At 37.4% G+C, this 8156-nt stretch overlaps 1 pseudogene; it reads right to left on the reverse strand.

The window, feature by feature from the left end:
- Positions 1-579: 579 nt before the first annotated feature.
- LOC148543186 (5S ribosomal RNA) lies at positions 580-699 on the reverse strand (annotated as a pseudogene).
- Positions 700-8156: the final 7457 nt, after the last annotated feature.

Genomic DNA, 8156 nt, shown 5'->3' on the forward strand with positions numbered 1-8156 from the left:
ATGAGATCCAATAGACACAAAATATACTATCAATATAAGCTGAACGGTACTGTGATGAATATTGTAGTGCATGGCAGTGAGGTAAAAGCATCCAAATAGGTGAACAGGATGCTAAACAAGTGAAACATAAACATAAATATGGCTATATACATGTGATATACTGAAAATAAAAATAATAAATAATAAATAATGCACTGCAATCATCAGACTATAATAGTGAAACAAGTGATCATGTGGCATATTATAGGGTAAGGTAATGCAAAACGCTAGCAACCCACAGACAAATGAACACATGGGATAAGACATATGTTAGTGTGAACATGTCTATACACTGTATATAAGGTAAATAGATCATGAAAAAATAACATACATAACTTATGCCCTCTGTTGAGGACAAGCTCAAAGCGAATAAATAAATAAACGTAAGTATAAGAACATTCATTACTAACTCAACAGGAAAAATCTGGACTGATAGCCTAAGATGTGCTGCAGGCAAGACCACGTAAAGGGTATATTAGATCATAATGACCAAACCAGGTCAAAGGAGGAGAGAAATGGGGAAAGTCCAAAATTATATTAGATTTACAAAACCTGGTATTCCAAGGGAGTCACCCACCCTAGTACTAACCAGGCCAAACACTGATTAGCTTCCAAGATCGGACGAGATCGGGCTTATCCAGTGTGAGTATGTTAGTAAATCATAAAAAGGAAGAATAAACCATAACCTCTCCAGCAGAGATCAGCTAATGAGTAGGTCATGGATCACTACCTCTTGGTGGTAACTTGAGCCAGAGACACGAGAGGCATAAACCAGAAAGAAATGTATATATATATGTATCTCCACTTAAAAAAGATTATGGAATAGGAACAAAAAACACGAGATTATAAGGTGCTAACTAAAGTGATAAAGCACCAAGTAGGGAGACAAAAAATCACCATGTACATGAAACAAGAAATAGAAAATGTCCATGAGGCTAGACCTGTGAAAAATATATATATAGTATTTTTGGTTATTATGTAGTGCCGGCTCCAGTGACTTTGTTTTTCCAGTCTTGTTTCTGCATTTTGATTAATAAGATTGGCTTGCATGGCACCCTTCCATATTGAATCTGACTTTATCTGGACTGTTTTTGTGTATAATACTAGAGGATTTTGAGTCATCCTCCATTAGCTTTTGTTTTTTTGTTTTTTTGGTTTTTTTGTTGGTATTTATTATTTTTTTCAGTCACCGCAATCCAGTTTTTTCTAACATTTGAGTATATTATTAATTTTTTTGCCCAAACCCTTTTTTTTGCACCCGCAGAAGAACTTTCCAATTTTTTACATACTGCCTTTTTTTTACATACTGCCTTTTTTTCATCCATTTATGTGCATATTGTCTGTATCATGACACAAGCCAATATTAGCAATCTTAATAACCCCTGCTGATGGTAGTGGATTTCTAAATCTCCAACTTCCTATTGGAGATATCCTCAGTTTTAGTGAGTCTGAGGCTGAACATATTTACTTTAAAGACTCTTTCCTGCAGTCTGCAGGATTAGACTCTGTTGATGATTTATATAATTCTTTATTAAAACTTATACTGATCCTTATATTGTTTACTTGGATAACTGTTTATGATAATTTACTAAGTGGTTCCCTGCATCACAAACAGATATTTAAAGGCATAGTGGACTATATACTCATTTTTCTTTAGGCAATTTTGCCTTTATTTATTAAAAATATATTTGGCCATATTAAGTGGTTTTATTATTGAATTTAAGGTATAAAGTATATCCTAATAATCATGTCATTTTAAATGAATTTGTAACCTTTTATTTTAGCGCTCTCTTGTTTATTTGTCTTTTTGTTGTGTATTTAGTGTCTCCAGAACCTTTTTGGGAGCTGCAATACAGATAATAATTGGTTTATCAATACACATATATTTTATTTTTGTGCCTGATATAGATATTTAGTTATATCTGTGTTTCATTTTCCTCTGTCATCACTCTACTTCTGCTGACACCCTCTCGCCTACAAAGGCATTACACATTATTTTCCAATCTTTTTCTCCAGTCTCACTTACACTCACATTCCTTGTGGTTTTCTTCACTCCAATGACAGTCTACTCTCCTCATCTCTGATCAACTCCTCATAATAATCTGACCTTTTACATTATTCCAGTGCTATTCCCAACCTTTGTTCTAGAAGCATGTCCCTTCCTCTTTGTATTTTTTTTGCAATTTTGTATTCTTTGTATTCTCTACTTATGCAGTTATGTAATTGGAGTGTACTGTCATTCTGTACATATGTAATTTATTATTTTATTATTTATTACCAGTTATTTAAATAGCACAAACACATTTCACAGTGCTTTACAAATAATATTTCAGTCAGTCATTCACAACAGTCACTGCCCCAGTGGAGCTTACAATCTATATTCCTTATAACGTGCACACATAAAGTACACACTAGGGTTAATTTTTTTTGTCATGAGCCAATTAACCTGCCAGTATATTTTTGGGTTGTGGGAGGAAACCAGAGCATCCAGAAGGAAACCCACACAAGCTCGGGGAGAATATACAAACTCCAGACAATTTAGGCCATGGTGTGAATCAAACCCAGGACCCCAGTGCTGTGCGGAAGTAATGCTAACCATTTCACCATCTGTGCTCCCCCATGTGCTTGTCTGTATAATGTGCTTGTCTCTATTAGTCCTAATCTATGCATATATATGTATATATATGTAGCAACATTACAGCAGAAGAGAGGACACACAGAGGATGTGAACCATCCAGTCCTCAAGAGGGGTAGGCAAGCATTTATTTTTCATTTGTACAGATCTGGGTTTACATTGAGCATAAAGTAGCATAAATAGCATTATTTTTTAGAGATGTGCTCCAACCTCCATGTTTTGGTTGTGGCAAAACCATTCTCAAATGTTATAGTTTTGGTTTTCGTTTTGGCAAGGCCATCCTCAAGTGTTTTGGTTTGGATTTGGTTTTGGCTTTCTTTAAAATGTAAATAGTTTTAAAAAGTGTTCTGTGCTATGATGTAAAAGCTGCTCAGTAAAAAGGTGCTGAATTAAAATAATTAAAATGAGCACTAAAAAGAGAAAGCATAAAATACTTACAACATAAAACATATAGGCAAAATATTCAAATGTTTATAGACTTTTTATGTTTTTGTGTGGGAATTGTTTGGTGCGATATGGCGTTCAGTGTAGTTTTGCACAAAAAAGTTCTTGCAGTGCCTCAAAGTTTAGCCACAGGTTACCCTCACTTACCCTACATAAGTCCTGGGATTAGGGACACTGATATTCTTCCAGGCTGTGTGGTCTTCGCCAGAGGTCCGGCATGTGGAGCTGCAGCTCCCTCTGATGATATCAGAAGCTGGAGGATTAGGTTGCTGATGCTTCTATTGTTATCACTTTGTCGTGCTCTTACTTCTTGTTCACTAAATGCATTTTGGAAGTCTCAGGGTCCTTTATCAAGAATGTGCAGTGGTACACTACATAGCTTTATATAGGGAAACTTTTTTGAAAAAACGGAAGTAGTGAAACTGGAAGTTCTCAAGGAATGGCGGTTTGCACATGTTCCTTTTGAGACTCCATTGCAAAGTGGTTCAGTATAAAGAATAAAATATAGAAAATAGAAATAAAAATGTTTGTTGTGTCATTTTAAGCTTACTCTTATGTTAAAAAGGTGTGGAACTGCAAGAACTATTTTGTGCAAAGCCATACCGGATGCCATATCACCCCAAACAATTCTCACACAAAAACTTAAAAGGTCTATAAACATTTGTATGTTTTGCCTATATGTTTTATATTGCATGTATTTTATGCTTTCTCTTTCTAGTGCTCATTTTTGTAATTTTAATGTCTTTAACATTTCTAAAAACAGCTAAAATCATGTAATTTTGGACCTGTTTACATGTAATCCAAAACTGGAGATTCTGTTTTTAAATCCAAGTTCTGAACTTACAGCCAGGATCAATTAGATTGGGAACCCCAAAGTTCAAGTGTGTTTGGTTTTTCAGAAAACCAAACTGCACATTTGCAAAATATGCAAAATGAATTCACCAGAAGAGCAGTCCATTTTCATGTAATTGTGTAATCATGTTGTACAGCTTTAGTGCTCATGTTGAGCAACAATCAGAACATTTCTCTTAGCACCTTAATACTTCTAGTTTATGAGATAGCCATGAACAAATAACATATCTGTTTATATACAATAAGCTATTCATAAAATCCTGTACTCATACACTATACATGTAAATAAACTAAGTATGTAATTTATTTAGCCAAAGTTATTTTTTGGGGTTCCTGTGTAGTTTATGTTCTGTTTTCTATTATCATTATATTAATAGCACAAACACTTTTACTGTAAATGTAGCTAGCAGCTTTGCAATGATGTATTTTTATTGTAAGCTTCTATAAAGTAGCAAGTCTAAAAGAAAAGTACTGCAAAGGGTGAAACAATTTAAATGAAATTGACAACAAAGTATGTTGTGCACAAACCAATTGGTGCTCAGAGCACAACATTGGAAACAACAAGGCTTCAGTTTGAATCCACAAAAGGTGCTCACGTCTGCTCTATTTACACCCCATGGGTTTGTACTTTCTTCCTGTTTCAATGAACTTGACTTTCCTCTGGGAAGTTTAAATACACAGAAAAATCTGTTTTAAAGAGTAAAATAGAAAGCCCTGTGGACAACATCTCTGTGGTAGTGTTAACCTTTCTCTTTCAACATTTTATTCTGCACAATCTACAGAGTCTACAATGGCAACTGTGTAGCAAAATATGGTGACAACAATTACCTCCATTTTGTTCTCTCTCATTATATACTGTAAATAGAGACAGAGAGATGCTCATTCCATCCAAAATGTATTTTCCGTTAACAACCAGTAAGGGAAATGTGCACAAAATTAAGGTATCTGTTTACTATAATGTTGTGTGTGTGATACTGTTCTTTATCAACTGCCCCTCACACTGTAAAAATTGTATTTGTTTTAAGGAGAGATGTGAACTCATATAAAGCAACTCCACACAATCTGGTATTAGTAGGAACTATAGATATACTAAAGGTAGGAATAATATGTAAGTCAGCTTCAAGTGCATGGCGAAGAAAGCATCTTTATTCATATGCAGAGTTCCACACAACTTTGAGGTTGCTCCGCTAGATCTCCCTGGAAAATGAGGTGTATGCAATCCTGAACTAGCCCTTACAGTAAATGTCTATATAGCACATTAGAAAATCCAAGTCCTAGTTCAAGACATTACAATATTAATCCATTGTCAATTTTTTTTGTCAGTATCTAGTCACAGGAAACAATTTCTTTTGCTAAGTCACATTGATTTATGCGTTATTTAAATCTTAGCTCTATTTTGAAAATTAATGAGGGAATTTTAAGTAGGTACCTTGCTTTCCCACTTCAAAGGTGAGACTGGTAGAGACACAAGGACTGATATTGTAACTACAGTAGACATCAAGAAGATGGCAGTGTCCTCAGGGGATAGAAGTCTGGTTAATATTGAGGCAAGTAGGAGAGACCCTATGGTAGTTCCCTAAAGGATTCATGGAAGGAAGAAGGCCCAAAACTTTCTTGCTAACACTAGAGGGAGGTGAAAGTCTTTAAAAGAGGGACGCTGGGGTGAGAGCTCTATTGCTGTGCATGACACTCACTGCTGGAGGGAGTCTTGAGGAGGATGGATAGAGACTACCAACCTATCAATGGGCAGTGGAGTGCAACCCCTTGCTTGCCAGGTGGGTTGGTGCAGGAGACACGTTCCAATTGCTGGTGCTCACTTGGGGAATCCAGGGGGATAGCTGAGATAACTGCTGTTTTGTTAATGATCGGGGGGGGGGGGTCACTGAAAAGTTGCATCCAAGAGCTGAAGAGGGCATTGACTCCAGTTGCTGGCCAAGATACAAATTTTCAGATTTTACCAATCCTGCATAAAAGGTATTGCTAGTGCCCCTTGGTAGTGCCCCTGTGTTTGGTGGTCAAATTTATTTCTGGATAGAGGAAATTACAGTGTGAGGAGTGTTAAGATCAATATTGTTTCAGCCACTGACTCATTTGAATGCATTTGCTACATACTTTTCCTGTGTATACTGCATTGTTGTCTAAAATTCTATAGTTACTATTACATGTTCAATTGTTGCACCACAAAAGCCTTATTCTTATTGTATGTTAATAAATATAACAAGGTGGTTATTTCTCATGAGTAGTTTGGTGATATTGCAGTGTTTTTGTGTGAGGAAAAGGCATGGGTGTAGTCACTGCGTCATATGAGAGATCATGTAGAAGACCACACTTTTTCATCCCTGCAACACCCTTTTAGATGATTTTGTTGACCAACACAACTATGATACCATGTAAGCAGTGTGTGTCTTGCTATTCTACTTAAATATATTTGATTGGAAAGTATTAATAAGCTGTGCCCCTTTTATAGCCAGTGGGGTGTAGGAGTTCATTAAACTACCACTGGAGGGTGTAGGGCTTTTTGTATCCCACAAATATTTGTTAACCAGACATGTTGAGAGAGTAAAGGTACATAAGAACCTGTCATATATATAAATATATTATAAATAGTGAATTATTAATAAAAAGAATTGGGTGAAACCAGAGTTATTTTGACAGAGCAAACATTGGCATCAGTAAAATAAAATAAAATACAATAGTGTTAGCTTTACATGGTAAAAAGCCTATTAAAATAAATATACTGTACTACAGTGGCTGCTGATACTTAAAAAAATACACAGAAGAGATTATATTAAAGGTTTTAAAAAGCATGCAGATGTATAAATACTTGTCAATGGTTGATGGATAACCTATGATTTAAGAACAGTTCAATAAGTTCATGGGTAAAACAAAAACAAGCATCTTTCTGTTAAAAATACTGTCCTTTTGTATTAATAATTAACTTTTAATACCTTCCATTTGTCTTCTTGATATACTAGGTGAATTGTTTTTTATATTGTTAGAAAATTCACCTGATTGTTCAAGGCAACAGATTGTAAGTCCTGCATCTGCATACAGTGTTTTTACTGGGATACAATCGGGAAGCCGGCTGACATTATACCGACAGCCGGCTTCCCGACTGTCATATCCCGGCGAGGGTGAAATGACCGGCAACTAGATGTAGACGCTGCTCATTTTACTGATGCTGGGAGACCAGCGCCCGACAACCCGATGAAAGGGATGCCAGGTGCCGCGAGCGGATAGCCACGGGGGGAGGGTTAGGTTTAGGGCTCCTGGGGGGACTTAGGGTTAGGCCCCTCCCTGGGAGGATAGGGTTAGAATAGGGGGAGGGAGGGTTAGGGTTAGGCACCCCCGGGGGTAGGTTAGGGTTAGACACCCCCGTGGGACTTAGGTTTAGGCAGCAGGGAAGGGGGGCTTAGGTTTAGACACTTAGAGGGGGGATTAGGGTTAGGCACTTGGGGGGAGGTTAGGGTTAGGCACCCCTAAGGGAGGGTTAGGGTAAGGGTAAGGGGGGTAGGTTAGGTTAGTTAGTACTTACCTGGGGACAATTGGGATTTCCAGCGCTGTCGGTCTCCCGCTGCCAGGATCTATTCCTCTGTTGGCCTGACACTGCCGAGTTTCGAACTGCCGGCCATGCGGCTGGTGGTATTACATACTGATTCCCTTTTACTTACAGTTTCTCTCATTCACCTATAACTGGGAAGAGTCCTGCATTTGGCTTCTTGATGGTGGTCACTGAGGGATATTGCATCAAGGTGGTTTAGTACTGCTGATTTCTCCATCTTTCATATGTTGCTGGTTGAGCTCAAGTCAACAGTTGGAAGTTCCAGACAGGAGGTGTTTTTCATCCTTCTAATTTTGTCCATGCCATGTGGGCCTGACTTTACCAGGGACTTCTGGGTGAAGAATTTGGTTGCTAATGCCTCCTACTGTATATATAATCTCCACTTCCTCTAAATAAACAACCAGTATTTTAGGTTGATAAATGCATCAGGATAGATTGGTTTTACCCGCTGCCACCGTGTTCAGTTATAACCCCTTGCACTGCAGTCAGGTGCCAGTTAATAATCTCAGCCAGACCTTACAGCTAATAATTTCTGGAGTCTGATATGTCTGCATTCACAGGCATTTATTATTGCAGTCCTTGCATGGACAGTAGCTCCAGAGGTAACTAAGCTACCACTCCCTG

The sequence above is a fragment of the Taudactylus pleione genome, unplaced genomic scaffold, assembly GCF_031769625.1.
Source record: "Taudactylus pleione unplaced genomic scaffold, aTauple2 ptg000005l, whole genome shotgun sequence".
Taxonomy (NCBI): Eukaryota; Metazoa; Chordata; class Amphibia; order Anura; family Myobatrachidae; genus Taudactylus; species Taudactylus pleione.